At 34.7% G+C, this 26142-nt stretch overlaps 1 long non-coding RNA gene across 1 annotated transcript; it reads right to left on the bottom strand.

Annotated features, from left to right (window-relative positions):
- Positions 1-13096: 13096 nt before the first annotated feature.
- On the bottom strand, positions 13097-24732 carry LOC131200973 (uncharacterized). Its single transcript, XR_009155747.1, has 4 exons — positions 24527-24732; positions 23694-23787; positions 15435-15512; positions 13097-14970 (listed from the first exon to the last, which is right to left on the bottom strand). It is a non-coding gene; the product is annotated as an uncharacterized LOC131200973 (long non-coding RNA).
- Between the last annotated feature and the right edge of the window lie 1410 nt (positions 24733-26142).

Here is a 26142-nt window from a genome sequence, read left to right as displayed (position 1 = left end):
TTTTGTGATAGATTGAATAAAAATATGGTCAGGAAAAAAGATATCCCCTCTTCAAGTATATACAATAATGTTAACATTCTTTATGACTGCTTAGCAGGAAAACTGAAAGCAGTCTATTATTCAAATCACAGATTTCCTACAAACCTTTAGATAGCCATTGTCTCATTCAATGGATGTACAGGTGCAGAGTGGTCTAAACATGAGATATCTACCTTCAGGCAGTTCACTTTTTATTTTTTGTTCTTAATGATTTGTGGTGCTCTAGTGTGAATCCGATTTCCTTTTGTATTTCTCCTTCCTGTTCTGGAAAATGTACATCCGTTTATAGCATATGTCACCACTTCTCATTTTATAAACAACTAGGGAGTGAATTCTTCAGAGGAAGATAAACGCAAGGCAATTTCAGAGTTGTGTGATTCCATGACTGAGACTCTTGGGAGAGGGTTTGTTTTGCCTTAGGCTGAGACGTTGGAAAATGCTCCATGAGTTCTGTTCCTTAGTTAGCTTTTTCCTTCAAGGACCCATAGGGTTTGTGAAAATAGTATTCAAAACTTCAGGGCTTTGGGAGGTAAGGTTCCATGGATGTGATATTTTATTTATTTATTTTATTTATTAAATTTTTATACCGCCCTGCTCCCGAAGGACTCAGGGCGGTTTACAGCCATAATAAAAAACAACAGCAAAATACACATAAAAACATGATTAAAAAACTTATTATACAAATTGCCGAATTAAAACAATTAAAAATAAAACCCCAATTTATAAAATATTAAAACGTTAAAACTAATTAAAATCCTATTAAAATCCTATGCCAGTCCTGCGCGAACAAACAAATAGGTCTTCAATTCTCGGCGGAAAGTCGAAGTCCAGGGGGAAGTTCGTTCCGAAGGGTGGGAGCCCCCACAGAGAAGGCCCTCCCCCTGGGGGCCGCCAGCCGACATTGCTTGGCGGACGGCACCCTAAGGAGTCCCTCTCTGTGCGAGCATACAGGTCGGTGGGAGGTATTCGGTAACAGCAGGATATCTATCTATGGATATGGGAAGTTCGTTCCGAAGGGTGGGAGCCCCCACAGAGAAGGCCCTCCCCCTGGGGGCGTACAGGTCGGTGGGAGGTATTCGGTAACAGCAGGATATCTATCTATGGATATGGGACATCCATAGAATATTGTGAATATACTGCAGCTCATATTGAGTTCAATTTCCTTATATTATAATATCTTTAAAGTATACTCAGCAGAGAAATCCTCCTGCATTAATTTGATACAAGACAACTTGTTTTACAGTATCTTTCAAATGAGATGCAATTTTCAGAAAATTGTTAAATGTGGGAAGTGGTGTATTTGAGTTATGAGACACTCAAGTGTATATGAGTATGTGGGAGAGTCTTTCCCATATATATATATATAGAGAGAGAGTCATAGTGGTGCAGTGGTTAGACTGCAATATGATAGTCTAACTCTGCCAACTGCCAGCAGTTCAATCCTGACTGGGTCAAGGTTGATTCAGCCTTCCATTCTTCCAAGGACCCAGATTGTTGGGGGCAACATGCTGACCCTGTAAACCACTTAGAGATGGCTTACAAAGAAGTTATTATTCTCATACTGTCAAAATACAATAACCCTAAATCCAATTTTATGCAACTCTTTTCCCTTTTAGAAAAAGCAGAATACCATAATGTCAGGGTAAAAATAAAATCTATGGAACAAGTAGAAAGATTTTTCTACACTAAAAGCTATATTGCCCTTTGGATAGTGAGCTAGTTGGGGTTACTCAAAAAAAGAAGAGTCAGTTTCTTTTATGTACACTGAGAGCATATTCACCAAGACAAATTCCTTGTGGGTCCAATCACACTTGGCCAATAAAAAATTCTATTCTATTCTATTGTATTTCAAGACAAAATTCAATTTAACAAAATACAATCTTCAAATTTAACTGAATTATGTTATATGATTATTCTCCATGATTTTTCAACTGTGCTGTTTTAGGCAACGTGGGAGCTGTACCCACGTATGTTGTGCATTTCTGCATTGCACTCAGGTTGGTGGTACATTGCTTCTACTAAAAAAATTGCAAAGGGAGCAGGTACAGCAGACAGAGTTGACATTTTCAAAAATATTCCTGTTGCTTTTTTGGTTAGGCTCTTCCAGTTTCTTCCAGAAAAATTGTACCATTTGTACCACAGAAATAAAAAATAGTTTGGCTCTAAATCTGGATTTTACTGTTCTTCTACATTCAAACTGAAGCTTTTTCTCCAATTTTCACTAATTCTGGAGAAATGAAGACGAGCAGTCTTTCTTTCATTGGCTTGAAAACATTTTTCCATGTGATCTGGTGCTAATAAATCAAAATCCCTAATTATGTGCACCAATTTAAATGTGAGCAAATGGAAGCACAATCTGAGAACTTTCTGAAAGCTCAGCAAGTAATGGGAGGGTTCTTAGACATAAACAACCAAAAGATAGGAGAGGAATTCATTAATAGCTTAATTTATAAATGGCATTGTAGCACAGGCTGCAAAAAGCTTGCCAATAGTATACAAAGTATTCAAGTTTTCCTCCTTATTTTCTAATAAATAAGTGCTAGGGTTAGGGTTAGAGGTTCTATCAGAATTTCCAAGAGTCTGTCCCCTAAATCTTTGCATTAATACATGTTATTGAAGTTAGTATCATTTTTGGTCCCGCAAATATTACCTGCTGTGAAAGGTTTTCCACATAATTTCTTTTCAGAACTCCCAGATGAGTCAACAAGAAAAAAATGGTGGGGTAAGTTTGTGCCTGTTCTTTACAGATTTGGAACAACAGAAGATTCCATCTGATACCTGATTCCCTTCTACATTTAGCTTCTCTAAACATCTTATTTTATTTCATTATTTTATTAATTATTTTATTATTTTATTTTAATATTTTATTTTATGTTACTACTTTATTTTCTCACCTTCATTATTTTACAAATAACTAAAGGTGGCAAATCTCTGAGGGGGGCTGGGCTGACAGAGTGATTGGCCCAAATCATCTAAAACAGGAATAAAGACTAGGAGAAGAGACTAATTTTGTTTCTTTGGTTTCCTTTTCCCCCTCAATAGTATGTTTTCCTATAAGGAAATGTATTTAATTATCTGGATTCTCTGTCATGGTCCCCTCTCTAATAGCATTCCACCAGAAAAATGATGCCCTCTCATTAGAAGGGTTCCCAAACACCTTTGATTTGGTTTTCCATGGTATTTTGTTTTGTTTGTTTGTTTTGCATTATATTTTGTAAGCCAGTGGCATCCAACCTTTTGGGCACCAGGGACCAATGGAGAGAGGTTCTTCTGCAGACCAGAAGAAGCATGGTTTTCCATGCTGCCTGCATCCCATGGATGGGCCTTCGCTTGTTTACATGGCCCAGTTTCTGCATCCTGTGGAAATCTGGAAGGCTAATTGTATATATCCAAGTATTTCTGCTTTAAGAAAACTGATGGCCACCATCTCAGGGATGAGATGACAGAGCAAACAGAGGATATATATCATAGGTTCAATCTGGGGCAGGTATCGTTCCCACTAAATATGGCCCTAAAAGATACTCTGACCTAAAATAATAAGTCTGGAAAACCAATATTGTTTTTACATATGAATTGGGGACCAATGGAGGAAGAGAAACATTGCAAGCAGAAATCTTAGGGCCACCTTAGCTTTACCTTTCCCCCCCCCCCCACATATAATATTGTAGGTGATATTCTCTGCATACAGTACTTTGGGCTACAGTAATACAGCTCATTGTTTTAGCTACACAGTTAAACCACATTCATAGATTTGGGCTATTATAAATTATACTGCACTGAAGCTTTATCCAAAAGGCAGGTATATAAAAACATTAAAAGAGGAATCTTAAGACTCCTCTAGCTTTTCTGAATTCCTGTGCTGATACATATAGATCTAATTACTGAGCAGGAAACCATTTCTAAAATAAAATATTTTTCATTAAAATAGGATTATAGAAAGGATAAAATTGAACAGTTAATGCTAAAAATACTTTTAGAGCTTTGTGCTATGGTTTCATGGTGGCTTTTGAATGATATATATATATATAAGGTTAGATATGACAGTCTATGCAGCTTTATATTATCCATCTGGCAATCATTTGTCCTGAAAGTTCTCATTCCTCTCATTAGAAGGGTTCCCAAACACCTTTGATTTGGTTTTCCATGGTATTTTGTTTTGTTTGTTTGTTTTGCATTATATTTTGTAAGCCAGTGGCATCCAACCTTTTGGGCACCAGGGACCAATGGAGAGAGGTTCTTCTGCAGACCAGAAGAAGCATGGTTTTCCATGCTGCCTGCATCCCATGGATGGGCCTTCGCTTGTTTACATGGCCCAGTTTCTGCATCCTGTGGAAATGTGGAAGGCTAATTGTATATATCCAAGTATTTCTGCTTTAAGAAAACTGATGGCCACCATCTCAGGGATGAGATTACAGAGCAAACAGAGGATATGTGTCATAGGTTCAATCTGGGGCAGGTATCGTTCCCACTAAATATGGCCCTAAAAGATACTCTGACCTAAAATAATAAGTCTGGAAAACCAATATTGTTTTTACATATGAATTGGGGACCAATGGAGGAAGAGAAACATTGCAAGCAGAAATCTTAGGGCCACCTTACCTTTACCTTTTTTCCCCCCCACATATAATATTGTAGGTGATATTCTCTGCATACAGTACTTTGGGCTACAGTAATACAGCTCATTGTTTTAGCTACACAGTTAAACCACATTCATAGATTTGGGCTATTATAAATTATACTGCACTGAAGCTTTATCCAAAAGGCAGGTATATAAAAACATTAAAAGAGGAATCTTAAGACTCCTCTAGCTTTTCTGAATTCCTGTGCTGATACATATAGATCTAATTACTGAGCAGGAAACCATTTCTAAAATAAAATATTTTTCATTAAAATAGGATTATAGAAAGGATAAAATTGAACAGTTAATGCTAAAAATACTTTTAGAGCTTTGTGCTATGGTTTCATGGTGGCTTTTGAATGATATATATATATATAAGGTTAGATATGACAGTCTATGCAGCTTTATATTATCCATCTGGCAATCATTTGTCCTGAAAGTTCTCATTCCCCTCTCATTATAAACATAAAAAGGAATGATAAAACTAAAATTGATAGGGAGGTGGCTGCTGTTAATTAGCTCACATGTCTGTTATGCATACTTCCTAGCCATTCCCTGAAAAGCTTTATGAATAATATGCAATATTTTTAAAAATATAAAAATCATCCTCCTTTTGTATATTTGCACAGCTATGAAATCTCAGGAGACTGAAATTTTCAATAGTCTTCCATTTCAAAGCCTGAATGTCTGATTTTATTTATTTATTTTTATCCCACCTTTATTATTCTTATAAATAACTCGAGGTGGCAAATACACCTAATATTCCTTCCTCCTATTTTCTGCACAATGACATACTTGTGAGTTGGGTTGGGCTGAGAGAGAATGACCAGCCCAAGGTCACCCAGCTGGCTTTCATGACTAAGTAAAACTAGAACTCATAGTCTCCTGGTTTTCCATGTTTGGATCTTAAGTAGGTCACAATTTTAACCAGACCATTGAGTTTCTGTTTCACAGGCTACAGAAATTCAACTTTTCCAATCTTATAAATCTCAGATGCCCTGCAAATATATTCAATGTCAGTCTTAGTTTCTCAATAACCATGATAGCAGAAGATATTGGGATCACAGTCAAATACATGTAGAAGGTAACAATTTGGAAAGGCTGGGCTTCTTTGTCATTCAGAGGCATGGGTGGTATGAATCCATTTACCCCTTAAAAGTTGGCATCTTGATTGAACAAAGCTGTCCTGTTCTTGAAGCCCATATTTCTGATTCTCCCCAACTAGCCCTATTGTTGAATTGGGTAGGGAACATGTTATCACCTAATTTGATAGCCTATTAACAATGACATGCAAATTTCAAGGGGCAGAGAATAAAACCTGGCCAGAATGGAATCCACTTCTAAACAAACCGAATGTATTTTACAGAACATATTCTGTTTTAGAATTCATATAGGCTATTCACTGATACATTGTATACAATGTGTATGCTTCTGTAAATATAGCTGAAAGAAAAATGACACCTTTGATTTCTAAATCAAGACTGAACTGCTGAATTTAGCCATATAATTTGCAATCTCCTTGGGATTGTCTGATACTGTTATACTTTAAATCATTTTTACCTTGGATAGCTGCCATCTGTAAGATTGTTTTTTTTTTCTGTATCTCAACTTTGATAATACTCATGATTCTTAAATTCATTACACTTTGTACTTTTCCTAAAGTTTCCTTGCCTCAAGTAGATATTCTTTCTTGACATTCATTTTCAATTCTGCATAAAATAAGTCTTCCAACAAAATTTGATTTGAGAATGAACCAGGTAGTAATTGTGATTGAAAAATAATGAAAGAATCTAGTTTGCCCCAAATAAAATCAAGTCTGAATACTTTGTTAACTAACATTTTCAGATGAATGCAAATGTCTTATGATTAAGACATTTCAAATAAAATTTCAAATAAAATCTCCGTAGATGATTCAGTGAAATTTATTCAAAGTTGAAGGAGTTATTGGGAATCATCCTGTCAAATATAGGAGATTTTATTTATGCATAGGTCCCCTCTTTGTAGGTGCTACAAATATATGTGTGTAGGATGAGAATCTGTGACTTTCATATGTTGCCGAATTACAATAAGCCAAGACTAACAAAGTTGTAAACTGTATGTAGACAGATAGTCTTCAAGTTACGAGCACAATTGAGGCTAAGCAAGAAAATGAAGTGAATTTTGCCCTATTTTATGACTTACTTATCACAGTTGTTAAATGAATCACTGCTAAATTAGTAACACAGATGTTAAATGAACCTGGCTTCCCCATTGATTTTGTTTGTCAGAAGATCGCAAAAGGTGATCACATGACCCTGAGGCACTGCAACTGTCATAAATGCATGATAACTGACAAGCATCCAAATTTTGATCACATGACCACCGGGATGCTACAACGGTCATGTGAAAAATGGTCATAAGTTACTTTTTCAGCACCTTTGTAAGTTCAAACAACTGCTGAATGAAGGGTTTTAAGTTGATATACCTCAGGGGTGTCAAACTTGCAGCCGTGGCCTGAATGCGTCATGTGCAGGCCACACCCACCCAGCTCTGTGAATGGGAGAAATGTTGCGAAATGTCACGTGATGGCAATGTGACGCGATGAGTTTGACACCCATGATATATCTGTATACAGATAAACTAGAAGAAGTGATGCAAGATCAGGTAAAGTTAGAGAAGAAGAAAAAATCAGTTCTGAAAGGAGAAGACACGAGAAAGAAACTCAAAATAACCCTACCTTAGTCTGTTTGGTATAAAACAGAGCAGAGTGAAATTCTGGCGGGCTTTCAATATTCTGTGATTATACCATACAGCAGTAAAATAGTCTTTCTGCTCTGTCTGTTTCTGACACAATGGTTAAGTAACGTCTGGATAGCCAGAGATTTTCCTTTTCCTGTGTTAAAAGCTTTATCTCTATTTCTATTCATAGCAAAAATATAGAATTGACCCATAAGATCATTTGAATGTAATAGCCAAGGTTAACTGGCTTTACTATTGAACTTCGTGTAATTGGGGAAAAAAGTCATTCAAATGTTTTTATACTTTCTTTTCCATTCCCGTTTCCAAAAGACTGTGGTGGGTATAGAAGAGGGGATCATGCTGCGAAGCAATGTGTTTCTCTTAAATAAATGCTACAGAAGGATTGCTGAGTATATAAAGTGGAAAGCTGAAGATCTCAAAAAACATTTTGCAGAAGCTCTCTGGATCTGTCCCAAAATCTTGCTTTGGGCTAGTGGCTGAGTGATTCTCACCACCTAAGTTCCATGGGCATCTCACTCGGAGTCCTCCTTTTCTCAGTTTGGAGCCTGAGACAAATGAGAGTTCTCTGCTGCATTTCTAATAATTAAAAAGAAATAATTGAGATAATTACAATGATGGTATCTCCTGGCTGAATGGTCCAAAATTGTGTGACTAAAGGTCACACATCTTCACTTCTTGCAACTAGATCAATCTCACCAGATATAAACAAAATCAAAATTAGAAACAAGAAAGAAAAGAAAAGATTAAACGTATAAACATCTTTTTAATGTGAAATATCCAAAAGGCAAAAGAAAATGCAATACTGTAAGTACAGTAAATCACATAATGTTTTTTGGCTGGCCATAAACAGAAACAAGGTAGAAAGTTCCAAATTAATGTTACATATTAGGAGATTTCTCTGATGATAAAAGATTTCTTGAAAAAAATTTAGAATGGGGAGCTGAAATTTAAGCATCCGCTTCTTCAATTTATGCAATAGCTCAGGCACGTACATAGAAATATAAATCAAGAGCCTAGCAAAAGACTTACTTTTCTACTGAAATAGCATTTTTCAAAGCAGTTCTTCTACTTCATTTACCTGGAACTTTTCCAAGTTCCTGTTTAATTAGAGGCCATTTAGGAGATTGTGAAGTCACATTTTTGTTCAGGTTTCTCTTTGGGCTTCATTCCAATTCATTTAGCCTTTGTTCTTACAAAACCAAGTGTATTTATTATTTATTTATCTATTCAATTTCTATATCTGCCTATCTCAAAGCAAGTTATTCAATATTTTCTATCTATAGCATGGGAATCTAACTCAGTATGTGATCAAGAGCTATATCCTATATTGCTAAAGCAGCCTGCTCTGAATATCAAAATCAGGAGGGAGGCATTAATTATAATGAAACAATGGAACAACCAATGTTTAAAAATATTCTGTAAAGTTCCCATTAATACACACTGACATCTCTTATGTCAAATATCATCCTTAATAAGGGCGGGTAGACCATTGTAACAACATTCTGTTATAATTTGACAACATAAGATAAAAATCTTCAAATCCATTTGAATTTATATATTATGGGGCGGTGGGGGTGGGAAACCACAGTTGTAATTAAATTTTCATACATTTCATCTCATCTTTTCTTATAAAAAATAAAAAGGCATAAAACATATCTAATAGAAGGGAATATACTTAAGAAACTATGCATATCAGTGGATTTAAATACATAAAAATATTAAAATATATAAGTGCATATAAATATGGATGCATATTTTTGTCAATTTCATAAGCTGATAAGGAAATTGGTCTAAATAAAACTAGGAAAATTAGAAACAGTATAAAATTAAAATGGACAGAGTCACCCATCCTAAAATAGTATACAATGTGCTAAGCATTTTATAGTCTGATGCAAATAATTATCCAGATTCTTTTTTCAATATCAAAAAGATGTTGGAATACTCATCTCAAATGATCTAAATGCAAAAGCTCACTGTAACAGCATTGCTAAAAAAGCATTAAAAGTTGTTAACCTAACCTTCTGTAGCTTCTTCTCCAGTAATATTGAACTGCAAACTACGGCATACAAAACTTTTGCCAGACCAATTCTTGAATACATCTCTCTGGAACCCACACTGCATATCAGAAATTAATACAATTGAACGAGTCCAGAGATATTCTACAAGAAGAGTCCTCCACTCCTCTGCTCGCAACAAAATACCTTATGCCACCAGACTTGAAATTTTGGGCTTAGATAATTTAGAACTTCACTGTTTGCAATCTGACCTAAGCGTAGTACATAAAAACATCTGCTACAATGTCCTACCAGCCAATGAATACTTCAACTTCAATCAAAATATAATATACAATATACTATATTATAATATAGTATAATATATATATTATATTATATAATATATAATATATACTATATTATAATATATTTTATTATATTATATTATAATATATATTTATAATATATAATATTATATATTATATTATATATATTATAATATTATATTATTATATTAATATTAATATAATATAATATAATATATAATATATATATTATATTATATTATAATATAATATAATATATTATAATATATCATAATATACAAATGGATGAAGACTATTGCTTAACACAGTGTAAGCCACCCTGAGTCTTTGGAGAAGGGCGGGATATAAATTCAAATAAAAAATAAATAAAATAAAAACAATACAAGAGCACACAATAGGTACAAACTCATGGTAAACCGATCCAAACTAGACTGCAGAAAATATGACTTCAGTAACAGAGTTGTCAACACCTGGAATGCACTACTTGACTCTGTGGTTTCTTCCCCAAACCTCCAAAACTTTAACCTTAGACTGTCTACTGTCTACTGTTTACCCCATTCCTATGAGGTCTTTAAGGGGGATGCTTCAGTGCACCAGTATGTCTACCATCCCTGTTCTAATGTTTTCTTTTATTCGTATCCATTTCATATATTCATAATTATGTTTACACTTGTATCTGTTATCAAATACATGCTTGACAAAATACATAAATAAATAAAATAAAATAAATAAAAATAGATTTTCCCTCTTCTACTTCTTTTTCCTTTTTAGTAAACTTAGAAAACACTAAAAGCAATCATCACATTCCAGAAAGCCTCACGCCTAAGTCCATTCTTTAAGTATGCGCTTGTTTTAAAGCCCTGCTTTTCAACCATAGCAGTTTTAAGACATGTGAATTCAGTTCCCAGAATTCCCCAGCTGAAAGTTCACACATCAATGTAGTGAAATACAAAAAAGGCCCTTCCGAAAGAGAAGTTATATAAAAGATCTTTTGGGCATCCAGGTCCAAAATTCAAATTGGTTAAGACCAAGCAAAACTCTAAAGGAATTGGGATTAATTAGGTTGGTTTTCATACCCAGGCAACTTTTCAGTGAGTTATTTGCCAAGGTTTTTCTGATTCTCTTTTGTCACATTACTTTGGTTGTCTGCTTTCTCCATTACCGGACAAATCAAGTATGTGTCTTTGATGGCTTGCTTTGCTGAAGGTTTAAAAGGAATTACAGATTGAAGGAGGGCTGAGCTCCATTTGAAATCCACAGAGAAAAGACGCCAAATGTTTATATAACCACAGAGTCTTAAACAAATTTGTAGTTCAGCCATAGTACATTCATTGCTTATACAAACAGTGTTATTATTTTGTCAGATAAACCGCCCCTCTAATAGTGTACTTAATCTGTTCACATTACATGCTCTGAGACAATTAGAGTCTGTTCTTCTGTCAGTCCCCAGAATAATGTATAGTTGAATGGTTAATTATTCCTACTCCAGTCAGAGAGTCTTCAAAATAAGGCACAGTCTTAATAGAAGCCATTTCCTTCTTATTATATTACCAAAGGTCAAGAAAATGGAGCAATGCTGGCCAAATTCCAGGATATGGGGTACATTTTGACTATGTACACCGAATGAGACAAGACATGATGGCAGTAAATCAGAACTAGCACAACAAACCTTACTTTTCTGGGAATTGTATAATGGGGCTTATTTCCTAGTACATTGCACTCAGGATAATATTAATACCAAATAACACACTGCCTATATACTTGAAGCCCTTCATTTAATATTATTTTTTGACTTATCTCTCAAAGGTAATTCACTTTTATTATCCCAGTCTTACAGATGGGAGCACAGAAATATCATACAGATGTGTCAGAGCAGAGCAACTCCCAATGCTTGACTCTGAATCACATTATAGTGTAAGCCACATGCTGTAGATCAATTGCTTTGGTTCAGATGCCTCTAGTTCGGTTCAATTGATAATTTGATAATGTTTTTTGATAGGAGTTTGATTTATGATTCCAGATTTAAATGTTATCCCAACATTTCATTAAGCAAATTGTTTATATAATTCATTCTAAGGGCAAATAAGATGAATGAATGCCAACAGAACTGAAAGATGAAGAAAAATTACTGAGAAAAATATAATGGCTATCAATACACTTAGGTGAAGTCTGAAGGAATACAGAAGTTGTGTTTTATCCTATTCAAATCTTCACTTGAATGTGTCAGACTCCCACTGGGAGATAATGGAGAACATACTAGACTTGCCCCTCTCTTTCCTTGACCTCCCCACCTTCAGTGAAGAGGTCTGAGGGAGAGCATTTACTTGACGATAGGCAGTTTTTGCACAATATGGAATCTGGCATTATTATAGTCTTATAGTTCAAGCCCTATTCTCTGCCTAGTTTGAAGTCCTCCATGCATTCAGAATAATGTCCCAACAAGGTTTTTATAAAGGCAGGAAAAGGGGGAGATGAAAAGAGACCAATGAAAATGATATATGATTAGCAGTCTCCATGAAATGTTAACTATTCATTGGAAAAAGAACAATGGTAAAATAAGGGGTGGGAGTGAATGAGTTTCTTAAACCACTTACATTTTGCTTATCTTGGAAATGTGAAAGCTGGCTGGCTGGCTGGCTGAAACTTTGGGCATGAATACTCCTGTTAGACAATAAACATATACTACAATATGCTGTAGTTCTGTATTAAACTACTATACTACAAAAAATAGTTTCTTTCTTTCTTTCGTTCTTTCTTTCTTTCTTTCTTTCTTTCTTTCTTTCTTTCTTTCTTTCTTTCTTCCTTCCTTTCCTTCCTTCCTTCCTTCCTTTCTTTCTTTCTTTCTTTCCTTCAAATGTAAAATAGAATATGCAATCTTATGCCTTTAGCAATATCTGATTTAATTAGGGTGGGACCTACCCTGCCCCAGGCAAGTATAACTTATATTAAAGTGGGTATGTGAAACAAAGTCCTTATTTTCTTTGGTGAAAATACAGAAGTACAGGATATCTCCAAAACTGACTCTTGAGTTACAAAAAGCATATGCCGTTCCCACAAATGAATGTTTAAAAAAACAGATGTCAAATCTATACAAGGAAATTCTTAGTCAAAATTACTTCAAACATAGCCAATTTATCAAATATTGTGTGAGAGGCTTATACAGTCACAAGTATTTTGCTTAGAACACTTCTCTGTGTGTTTTTTCTAAAAGTGTTTCTGAATCATCCAGAATTTGCTTCCTTTGGAGTGGCTTAGCATCAAATATGTTAAGTTTGGGCAATGAAGAGGCAGGAGACGATCTTAGTGAAAACAGGTCTTTGGTTTATTGTGAGAACCCAGCAAAAACAATAGGCAAACATCTCTCTTTATATAGTGTTTTGGCTGAGGCACCAGCCAATCAGGAACGTGCATTTTCCCACCCAAATTTCCCTGCAAAAATTCAAATACATTACAAAATACTCCCTTGCTCTGCTGATCTGATTAGATCAATTACATGCTTCTTACTGCCCCTACAAAAAAATGCAGTTAGCCTACAATTAAATGTAAGATGGTTGAAATTTTAAGATCTGCCTTCTCCAAAAAGTCTTACTTTTTTTTTCTTCCCCTTTTAAATTGCTATTTTTTTAGGCTCCTTTCCAGCAACTAGGCCCCTGTAACAAGTCAAGACCTACCTTCCGGTTAGAATTGCTCTCTGGCCATTTTTAGCATTTTTGACAGCTTGCTGAATGTACAATATTGGCCTTGTAAGGAGACTGAATGGGAAATGGGTGTGATGTCATTCAAATTTATATAATACTAGCATTAATAAGCAGAGTTTTGATGCAGCCAGTAGCAAGTGGTACTGCAACTAGATTATGATTTAGTGAACATAAATTATAATCTAGCTGCAAAAAGAAAGGTAAAGGAATTGGAAACGTTAGTTGGAAGTTGAACCTCTTTATTATCCTGAAACTAGAAAATGTGAAGGACTGATATTGACTTTGTTGCCTGTGGACTTTTGAGAGAAAAGATCTTGTTCAGTATGATTAGTTTTAATTTATTTGGTTATCAGTTGCAGGAAGAACTGCTCATATGGAGCTGCTTTTAATGTAAAATAATATTCCAGAACTAGTGTTTTTTGTGGAATGTATAGTATGACTATATGTCAGAATTCTGCTTTTGTCTCGAAGGAAGATCAAGATAGGAGTGCAACAAGACACACAGAAAAAAACAGGGCTTTGATCACAATATCACACCCGCCATCTTGGTGTCTCTCCCACCCGCCTGCCCTCAGTATATACCCTGAAGTGCACAGTCCAATTAGCTAATGTGGAATAATGTCTATTGAAATTTATGACTTTTTTTCATTAGCATTAGCTCTCCTTGGTGTTAAATATCACAGCAGATGCAGAACAGAATCTTATTAAAATTCAAACTGGTTCACTTGCTCAAAACTATACGACTATCTATAGGGCACCACTGCAGAGTTTTCATTAAAAGCTATATAAATTAAAAAAAAGTTCTGATATGTTAAAAAAAGTTTAAAATTAGATTGCATAAATAAAATTGCAAATGATTGCTATATAGACTTTGCTGTTGTTTTGCAGACTTGGGATGAAGTCTTCCAAACTTAATTCAGTATCAAATGTTTTAATCACATGTTTTTCCAGGGTACATGGAAAGTAGTAGAACGTCAAGTTTGAAGAGAATTATAAAGGATGTGTCATATCGCAAATTTTAAAATATAATACTAGAAGCCTATAGCCAAATTTTAAGTTGATGAAAAGTTACACAAATTATATTTTCACATCCCTAGAAGTTAGTTCTTGTAGCTTTGGTGGTCTCCTTTTCTAATATGATTCTAATTTTCAACCATTTTTCCCTGCTCAGATCATACATCCCATTTCAAAATCCTAACCACAGTTCTACATTTTTCTGAATCTATTTTCTCCCTGTTCCCTCATTGTCAAACAAAACACAATCTCGATACAGGATAAAATATAAGAAGGGATAATGTTCTGTAATTTTTTCCTTCCTTTAATCTTTACACATGCGTTCCAATCTGGGTTTTTTTTCCCCAAACCAAAGAATATTTGATACAGCAATGTGGTCCTTGTGGTGAAGAAAACATTGGTGCTGTTGTTGATTGTTCCAGAAAATAGTAAGTTATCATGACAACTCTCTATGAAGCTAAGCAGACTGATTTAGAGATATTCAGTGGATGAATTGATTTCTTCCTTCTAACCATCCTCTCCTGTATATATATAAATAAAAGCTGATAATTTTATACAGAGAGAGAGAGAGAGAGAGAGAGAGAGAGAGAGAAAGAGAGAGAGAGAAAGAATAGAGTGAAAAAACAGCTTTCCCATCTTAATAACTATACACAGTTTCACTAGACGTGATCTAAAGAAAGTTGATCACATTTAAGTACTGTGAACATTATCCAACTAGCATGGCTAATTAATTTCATGATATCTTAAGGACAGAATGTTTGGATTGTGTATTCTTTAATAATGTCATATTGGACCCATAATGTACAATGTCTCCTTATCTACCACTTTATTGGAATAATCATTTGCGACCCAGTACTCATTTAACTATGAACCAGTTCTATTATTTTAACGTGGTTACTCCCAAATAACAGGTCAACCCTATTTATATGTTCAAATGGTAAAACATTGGAGACAGTTTTAATAGAATAAAAACCTTTAGTGAGTTTCAAGTAAACAAGGAAGGTACCTGACTTCGCAGATCAAAGTTTCTTTGGCATGCCTTGCTGTCACCTATTGTTCTATTCCTCCTTTCCTTTGTCAACAACTGAAAGATAAATAAAATCCACAAGAGGTCCTGAAAAGGTAGGAATTGTATTAGATTCTGACACTTTCTTTAGCTGACTACAGACAATGTTTTATGACATTTTGTAATATGTCATAAAATGCTTTATGATAATTATGTCACAAAGTATTTTATACAATTTACCAAATTTCAGTTCCACAGGAATCATGGGTTCCAGATTTTGGACACATTCTGTAAGTCAGCCAATTTGAAGTAACATGGTAAAAAGGTTTTGCCCTTTGGTGATGAATCTTAGTATTCTACAGATCACATTCTTTTCATTCCCTGCCATGCTGACCTGAGATATCCCAGAATATGGATACTAGACTATGGTCGCCAACTCCAGTTCAGTTCTCATTTCAAAATTAGATATCATTTCTGTGCTTATCATTTTTTAAACATGTGGAGATGTGAAGGAAAGAAACAAGTGTTTGGAGGAGTGGGAACGTGTTAGCAAGATAGAAACATATCAGTTAATTGCCATAGCAGTTTTGATAGCAGAACTGAAAGCATATTGAGAACTGAGAACTTCAAGGTTGTCTTGCTCAAAACACATTCCTTCTATGTTTCTGTCTTGCTAACATGATCCACTCCTCCAAGAAATTGTTTTCTTCACAGAGGGAAGGGAACTTTTTTTGACCACTAAGGAGAAGTTTCAATAACTGAAGTAGAAGTGAATCCTACTAGGGGGAAAAAACAGGAATTCTATGTATTGCTTAGTTTCAATCCTGATTTCCATCCTAAACCACACTTGCTATTTACTTTTTTTTAAAGTGGTTTTTTTAAAATTCAGTTTGTCTTGTTGTACAGTATATTGTTGCTTCACTGAGTCATTTAGAAAAAGCAATGGAGGAAGGCTATTGAGTATGGCCAACTTACATGAATGAAGGAGGAAGCAACAGGGATGTCTTCTTTTGCCTTCTTTCATCTAAATTGTTTTCTAAAGTGATTGTTCTTATATGTATCTATGCCAAGTTGTTCTTCATTCTTCTAAAAGTGCTTTAAAATGGATGTTGTAACTTAACCGTTGCTTTGCATTACAAGTGCAATGTCTGCAAAACATCCACTGATTTTTTTTTCCTATTATTGTTATTATTCTCTGTGTTTCGGCACCAGTGTGTCTGTGCTGAATGTTGTATCTGTTTGCCAGATTTGAAAATGACTTAAAGTGATTAGTGTATTTTGCATTGTGTCTGCAAGAAATTAATTGGCCTTATGGAACTGCTGAAGAAAATAAGTGCAAATGGCTATACAGATATGTATTTTTGCATGCGCATGTACTGTACATAACCATCAAGTCTTTTTCTTTTGGTATAAGCTTATTTATGTGGAACAGAGAGACAAAAAAAGCAATGGTAAGCCGCAGAAATAGAAGGTTTGCAATAATTGAAAGGGGGGGGAAAACTAATTGACAGCATCATTATCAATTATACTTTTTCATGTCTTTCTAACCATAGAAAGATCTTACTTCTACTATCTCCATAGATCACTTCGTAGATTGCCATTTGTTGCTTAATCTTCTTATCTCTGTGTCTGAGAATCTCATTAATTCCATCAAATGACCATTTTCTTGATTATCCCATTCTTCTCAACCCAATCACTCTCAGATATCTATTTTGTAGGTTGATCCTCATTCATTCATTCATTCTGTAAAGCCAACCATATCAACATATTTCTTTCATACTAGTTACTTATTTTTGTATTCATAACGTAACATAACACAATAACAGAGTTGGAAGGGACCTTGGAGGTCTTCTAGTCCAACCCCCTATCCAGGCAGGAAACTCTACACCATTTCATACAAATGGCTATCCAACATTTTCTTTAAAAATTCCAGTGTTGGAGCATTCACAACTTCTGCAGGCAAGTTGTTCCACTTACTGATTGTTCTAACTGTCAGGAAATTTCTCCTTAGTTCTAAGTTGCTTCTCTCCTTGATTAGTTTCCACCCATTGCTTCTTGTTCTACCCTCAGGTGCTTTGGAGAATAGTTTGACTCCCTCTTCTTTGTGGCAACCCCTGAGATACTGGAACACTGCTATCATGTCTCCCCTAGTCCTTCTTTTTATTAAACTAGACATACCGAGTTCCTGCAGCCGTTTTTCATGTTTTAGCCTCCAGTCCCCTAATCATCTTTGTTGTTCTTCTCTGCACTCCTTCTAGAGTCTCAACATCTTTTTTACATCATGGCGACCAAAACTGAATGCAATATTCCACGTCTGGCCTTACCAAGGCATTATAAAGTGGTATTAACACTTCACATGATCTTGATTCTGTCCCTCTGTTTATGCTATATTCTTTTTATGTTATATTCAATCCACATTTCTTTATCACCTATTGTTCTGTTTCCCTCCCCCAATACTACCAACAAAGAGTCAGTCAAAGGCCTTCTTTTCTAATTTATTTACATAGATAAATGTTCTGGCCACGTCTACCCACGGGTCTGCCAAGTCTCTGGAGATAATTAGGAAATTATAGATAAGGCCAGAGTTACTCACGAATATATTCTTCCCTCCATTGATACAGTTTGCCCATGCAAATTCACTGCTTTGTCCAAGACAAAAAGCCAGGAAGTTCCGCCTCCTGCTTTTATACCCTCTGTAGATGTCACTGCATGACTCATCATTCTTTGGCTTTGTCCCAACGCTTCCTCTGCTGTGGGCGCCAGTCACATCTGCACAGTCTTGCATCACGCCAAAATTGTTCTTGGGGTGTTGCCAAATCAGAAGAAGGCCCGGGAGAATCAGGCCTTGCCAGCCCCTCCTCCTCCCTTTGGGTGAGTGCCAGGGAGGGAGAGGGCCCAGGAGAAGTAGGCCTTGCCAGGTCTTCTCCCTCACTTTCTGAATCATCCGAGTCCAGGAGTCCGAGTCCAGGAACCTGGGTCACAACACCTATTTATTCTTGACCCTAACACATATGTGCAGTATTAATATTTAATATTTCACTGCAAACTTTTGCCTCCTTTCAGCTAGAATTTTGCAAACATCTTCTTGAACATAAATCTGTAGTTTTTGCATTCAGTATTGCTCTCTGCTCTTTTGCATAGGAGAATAATAACAAGTCTTCCAATGAAAGACATAGATGCAGTCTTCATAGATGTTAAACCTACTCAATTATAAAAACACACATACATGCAATATTAATATTTCTCCAGTTGCAGCATTTATAATCAGCTCTGTTTTTCAGCATTTATTTACTTAATATTTTTCTAACCCAGCACAATCTTCCAAAACACTGTGATTGTGGGAAGTTATACATAGCAGTGTAAACATAAAAACCAAAATATAAATAAGAGAAAACCTAATTATAAACCTGAAATAAGATTCCAAATGAATTCCTGTAAAACATATCATCACACAAACGCTGGGGCTGAAAACATGTTGAAGTAAAACCACTTTAATTTGTTTCTGACAAAGAGTGACAAATTTAAGGTTTTATGTATCTTTGAGGAACGAGAAGACCAGCCACCTAATCCACAGCCATGTTCTTCTCTCAGCTGTATCCTTAAAGGCTCTCTCCAAATGACCAAATTGGATAGGCAGTTGCGTTCTGTACAGCATTGATAGATATAGTGTAATGTTGCATTGTTACATAAGATGTATAACATTTTTTTTAATATGGATGTTAACATTTGCAGTATTTCAATTCCACTCTTTCACAAATCATTATAATACCATAGAGGTCTCTGAAATACTGCTAGTGCTTCCATTTCTTCCCAAACATTTTTTAATATGGATGTTAACATTTGCAGTATTTCAATTCCACTCTTTCACAAATCATTATAATACCATAGAGGTCTCTGAAATACTGCTAGTGCTTCCATTTCTTCCCAAACATTTTTTTATTTTTAATTCCATTCACTCTGCTGGAGGCACATTCTTTAGTCCTTTCTACCTACTTCCAAAAATCCTTTAAAAAACATTAAAATCACTTCACATTTTCTTGTCCTTTTTTAATGTCAACTAACTCTTGATATTTTTACTACATTCTTTACAATTATTTTCCTCTCTGTAAATATTATGCAATATCTTTTCAGTCTCATTCTTTGCAGCAATAATTTATCTTACATACATTTTCCACATCCACAGCCATTTTATTGTTCTACCAAGAACAATTTTTCATATTCTCCATTAGCAAAACTCTCCGCAATTCCATGACACCGGTAACATAATTCTTTTTTCCCCTGATCCAAGCAGTTTCCACATTCACTTTCACCATTAAAGATCAATCTGTCTTCTAATATTATTCTTATACAATAGTCCAAATTCAGAACTTGTATCATACTTATATATTTTACTAATTGTTTCAGTCTGTCATTGTAAACAATAAATTCAATAATCTTCCTAGATTTATGTTTAAATACTGTATTTAAAACAACACAGCATTTGGTAAGCAGATATTCACTAATCACAATTATCATTTATTTTTGGGTCTTCAAATGGTCCATGCATGCATGCTTTTGCACTTTCTTATCCTGTTTTCACCCATGTGTTCATGTCACCTAATGGATTATTACCCCTACACACACACGCACGCACACAAACTACATGTCTTTAGAATGTTGCACAATTCTGACTCTTTTGTTATCACCATTCATTCGAGCTTAACATGGAATTGACACCAACTAAGAATAAGCACCCCTAATACTGAAATGATGCAATTCATTCATTTGACATACATTTTTCCCTTTTATTCTAATTAAACTTATACATTGATTCTCTACATGTATTCATAAACATCACCCCCAAAATTATTTCAAAAATCCAACAAGTTATTTCCATCCTTATAACAAGAGTTTGATAAATCCCTGTTAGATTTTAATAAATTAAACCAAAGTTTAATATATACTATATGTATTTAATTTCAATTTTGAAGGAAAAAGCAGCTTGTTTGGGCTGGATGAGAAACCACCAGTGTAAGTATTACTACTGGGAATTAGGAAATTCTTAGTATACTAGGAAATTAAAAAAGAAAAAAAAATCCCACTAAATGGTAATAGCAAACTAACACTATTATTTTACCAAGAACTGTTTTTGAACATGTGCAGGAATCATCAAGGAAACTTATCTTGACTTGAAGAAAACTTATCTGGCTAGATCTTGCCTAATTGGAGAATTGAAAATATCAATCTATGTACTTTATTAAGTTCGGTAGTTTCTCTAGTTGGGTTACAATGTCTTCAAGAATAGCAAGCATCTGTTTAATGATTTTTGATCAGGACATGAAGAAAATGCTATGGTTACATATTCTATTTAGCTACCTTTTGTCTAACGTTGTTTTTCTACAGCTCTCTTAACTGGCAGCAATTGTCCATAGTAAATTATATAAATTAGTTAGTCCTTGCTAGCTAATTTCTGTCTTTATTTTTAAACAGAGGACATGAGATAATGCGATTTCTCCAGCCTTCAGCTTTCCAATTATTTAAAATACAGATCTCAGTTAACATATGAAAGGTCATACTGGCTAGAAAAGATAGGACATATTTTTCAATGTTGTCTGGTTGAATAAGCTCCTTCTACAAATTTGAAGATACATTTATTGATTGATTTTTATTCACTTTAGAAAATTCATATAGTCGCCTACTTGCTCACAGCGACTTTAGGTGACTTACAGCCAATAAAACAGACAATGTAGAAAAAAATTTAAAAAGTTAATAATAAAATAATAACACCCCACTCCCACCCCTTTGGCCGCAACACACATTCAAAAAGCAATTTAATGAGTTCTACCCAGGTTCTGGGTTCCCCATGCCCGCTGGCAAAACTACGTCTTCAGAGCCTTTCAAAAGAGTCTCAGAGTGGGGGCCAGTCTAATTTCTGGAAGGATAATGTTCCAAAGAGATATTTGTCTTTTTAGTTTTAACTTTTCTGTGCTTCGTCTCTAAACTAACAATATGTCTTAAAATATACTACTGGGTCAAAAAGCTTACAAAGTATTTTTGGCTGAGCTTTCTGAAAAAACTGATTTCTGCCTGTTTTCCACGTCTCCAACTTTTGGATTATGCAAGCATTAAAGATGCTTTACTAGATCAGTATAAATTTAGCCTTTGACACAATTAGCCTCTTTGGTAGATAGACTAATTAGACTCAGGGCATTGACCTATCTGGCAATTCACTTTACTGTTGTTGAGGATCTACACCAGGGGGGAATTTTTGAGGTTGTTCAACCAAGCAGATTTCATTCATCAAAAAGAAAGAAAGAAAGAAAAAAAAAGGAAAGGAACATAAATTGTTCACTCATACTGTTAAGACAACCATATCCTTTCTAAAACAAGAACAATGGGTACTAGTGTTAATATATTCTTTATTTTTTCCTTCCCCTAGGTTTTCATCTTATTTCTAAATTTGTAAGGACAATTGATTTTAAAAATATGGCATTCAGAATCATTGGAATCTGTTCACATCTTGATACATGATCGCTCTTCAAGGATGGTGAAAATGGCAATGAAAATGAATATTTTATTATTCCTTTTTTTCATTTTCACAGGAAATTTGTCCTCTGTCTATGCAGTTATTTCTTTCCAAGAGCAAACAGCATGATTTAAACAAAGGTGAATGCACGGGAATGCAAAAAAGTTTAAACAAAAACCAGTTTTATTATTTCCTCTGAAAGCCCAGTCCTGCTCACTAGCTCAGAAAATCTGTCCATTGATCCTGTTCATTTCTGGTGGGTCTTCTGCTGCAGATTCTTCTTCCCCCTGTTTCTTGATATACACCAAATCTTCAGGCCATCCTATCCCATAACAACTCAAAACTCCAAACCATCTCTTCCTCCAGTGTTTAACACTTCTGTCCTTTTTTCTTTGTGATGCAAATATACCTGATCCAGATGTTTTAATCAGACACAAAGCTTCTTTGGTCTAAGTGACACTCAGCTACTTTTGGTACACAGAAAAAGAAAACCGTTTAAGACCATTATATCTTTCCTGGTTCCTAAGGTAACTCTCCAGCATAGGATATAGTTATCATATACAATTTCAGTAGTTTCAGAGGCACATTAGACAAATGCAAGAGGGTGAAGACTAATAATGGCAAGAATAGCCAAATAAATCTACTAAGCAGCGCTGCTGCCTTGTTTGATAGTATCTAAGCCAAATTGAAAATCAATAATACTTCTACCCTCCAAGAAGACCTCGACTTAATTTCCGATTGGTCTAAAACTTGGCAACTCCAAATCTGAACCAGCAAATGCTCAGTCTTACATATTGGAAAAAAGAACCCTAATATCAAGTACAAACTTGATGGACATTACCTAACTGATGACCCCCACCCTGTCAAAGATCTTGGAGTTCTCATATCTAATGTCCTTAGTGCCAAAGCTCACTGCAACTACATAGCGAAAAAAGCCCTAAGAGTTGTAAACCTAATTTTATGCAGCTTCTTTTCTAAAAACTCTACACTACTAACTAGAGCATACAAAACATTTGCCAGACCTATTCTTGAATACAGCTCATCCGTCTGGAACCCATACCACATCTCTGACATAAATACAATAGAAAGAGTCCAGAAATATTTTACTAGAAGAGTTCTTCACTCCTCCGAAAACAACAAAATACCTTATACCAACAGACTTGAAATCCTGGGATTAGAAAACTTACAACTTCATCGACTTCGACATGACCTGTGTTTAACACACAAAATCATCTATTGCAATATCCTTCCTATAAAAGACTACTTCAGCTTCAATCGCAATATTACAAGAGCAAAAAATAGATTCAAGCTAAATGTCAACCGCTTCAACTTGATTGCAGAAAATATGACTTCTGTAACAGAGTTGTTAATGCTTGGAACTCATTACCTGACTCCATAGTCTCTACTCAAAATCCCAAAATCTTCAACCAAAAACTGTCTTTCCATTTCTAAGAGGGCTATAAGGGGCGTGCATAAGAGCACAAAAGTGCCTACCGTTCCTGTCCTATTGTTCCCTTCATCATATCAAATTGATATAGTTGATGCATATTTTTATACATATATGTATATTTTCTTCGAAATATGTTGTTTTATCTATAACAATTGTTTGTGTATTCTGTTGTGACAAAAGAAATAAAAAAAAAAGCCACAAACTATGCCTTCCCTAAAATTATGTATTCTTATTTATTTAAACAGTTAAAATGCAGAACGGGCATTTTAACAAGTTACACAATAGGGATAAAAAATAAACCCACCTTTCCAAATAGTACAATCATAGCCTTCGGTCCCCACATGAATATATCAATGTTTATTCCAAAGGGTGTTTCAGTTGAAGATGCTGGCTTCTTACTAAAAATAAAATAAAATAATGAGATTTCCCTTTTCTAGCCAAGTAGCACACACCTTATACAAGCATCTGCCTGCAGCAATGTATTTTTACATTTTAAAAAACCTGCCAGGAACATGTTAATGGATATGGAAGAAATAAGTGATCTGCCATGGGAGAAGATGAAAGGAAGGGAAAGAGTGAACTTCTAAAGTCATCACTAAAATACTTTTGATGGAGTTATCCCTGTTCAGTTCTCAACTTTCCAAATCCCTTTCTTCAGTTTCTCCTCCTGAGCCCATTCTATGTTTTGAAATAATTATACAATTCAAAATTAATTATGTACATTAATATGCACATAATTCAAAGATGTCTTGCTCATGAATATGTTTACCAATCCTTTCTTTCTGTGCCAGGATGTATTGCAGCCAGGTATATTGTTTTGGGTTTATTTGGAATGACAACAAACAGAACCAATAACATGAGTCATCGAAAGAGAATTTTCAGACTCGAAAACAAATATCTGCTTCTTAATTACTATGTTCTAGTCATTTTTTAAAACATTTCTATTATTACTTGTATTACTGTTTCATAAACATCTACAAAACATGAACATGCAGGTGGTTTCATTGTTGTGTAACTATGATAAATGCAGCTTTGTTTAGCAGATTTTAATCTAAACTAGACGATGAAAGGTCAAAGAAAATTTCAGCCATAGATTTATTGGATGGGAAAAATCACTTCCCTGGGAATAAGCAGTACCTGAGTATATCATGAAGGAAATTTTCTTGAGATTAAATATATTCAGTGGAATATATTTCTGAGTTCAGACATGCATCAGATTTATTTATTCAATTCCCATTTTATGGAGTCATTTGTATGGGATGTCTACTTTCAGGGGATTGTCATCACCTTGACATGGTAGGAAGGAGTCATTCTGAGGATTATGCCATCAGAGTCATAAACCATTGGTTGGTTACTGAAAAAAGGAAAAAATGTAGTTGTTATTTAGGTTTTGATAAATTGAAAGGATAGATTATAGAAAGAAGGAAATAATGTTGTAACCTTAGCGAAAGAGAGTAAAATACAGATGTATTTGTAACTGCTGTTAAGATTGGAAGCCACTTTGCTATATTGTTTTCTTTTCTTTTCCTTCTCTATTTATTTGTTTGCACTTTTCTTCTCGTTATATTTCTTTATTTCCGTCTTTCAAAATTTATATTTTTATTCTCTTGGTATTATTTAATAACATGATATATATAATAGCAAAAGAAGACAAAGTCAATAAACATGCTGACAGTGCTTAGTAGAGCATCCAGGAAAACCTTGGAAAAGTTATTAAGATGCATCTATACCTATGAAATTTAGAATTGTGCAAGCAGCGGTATTCCCTTTGACGCTCTATCAGGGTGAAAGTTGGACTTTGAAGAAGGATAGGAAGAGTATTGATACTTTTAAACTTTGGTGCTGAAGAAGATTCCTGAGAATATCACCGACAGCCAAGAAAATGAACAAATGGATCCGCAAACAAATCAACTTAGAATTCTCACTCAAGGCACAAATTGAGGCTTAGATTTATGCTTGTGGAAACAGCTGTCTGACCGATAGCTGATTAATTGGGGTCACCAAAGGCACATTTCTAGATGACCATGAAAAGGTAGCAAACAGATACAGAAAACTCAAACTCTTTGCTACAGCTAATGGTCACTGAATGATTGCAGTCCAAATCTGATGGCTTTAAATTAAGACTGCCTTGCTAGAATGTATTTGGAAGATATGTAACGAAACTCGGTGAAATTATCCATCACAGTTTTGAGTTATGTTCTTTAGGAGAGAATTAAGAGTTCCAAATATGACTTAAAATGTATATTTCACAGAAAGGAGAGAATTAGTAAATAAATTTGATATAAACACTCATATATACATGAAACTCAGTGATTTAAAATTTCATTTGTGAAAGAAACATAAACTGAAACTCAATATTCGATTGATTTTTAAAACTGTGTATAGTTGAATACTATAAGAAATAATCCAGAATTTACAGTTTACATCTGGAGAAAGAAATTCCAATTGTTTTCTTCTTCAGTTTTACAGGGAAAATGAAAATTAATTTGACCTTCATAACAGATGTGAAATACTAATTTAGATATGCCATTTGAAATCTGTACTCCCAATATAGTTTAAGAGGTTAAATATCTTGTCTAATTACAAATGACTGGGTAATAAAAAACATGATTAACTTTCAATTGTTTGCACATTTACACAAATGACGTCAGAAATAACTCTTCCAGTTTGCACTTTAAAAATTTTCATGCATTAGAAAGAAATGCTAAATTAATACTTTCTTAAATTAAGTAAATTCAATAAGGATGGGTCCT

The sequence above is a fragment of the Ahaetulla prasina genome, chromosome 6 (assembly GCF_028640845.1).
Source record: "Ahaetulla prasina isolate Xishuangbanna chromosome 6, ASM2864084v1, whole genome shotgun sequence".
Lineage (NCBI taxonomy): Eukaryota > Metazoa > Chordata > Lepidosauria > Squamata > Colubridae > Ahaetulla > Ahaetulla prasina.
This window is presented reverse-complemented; position numbering and strand designations above follow the sequence as displayed.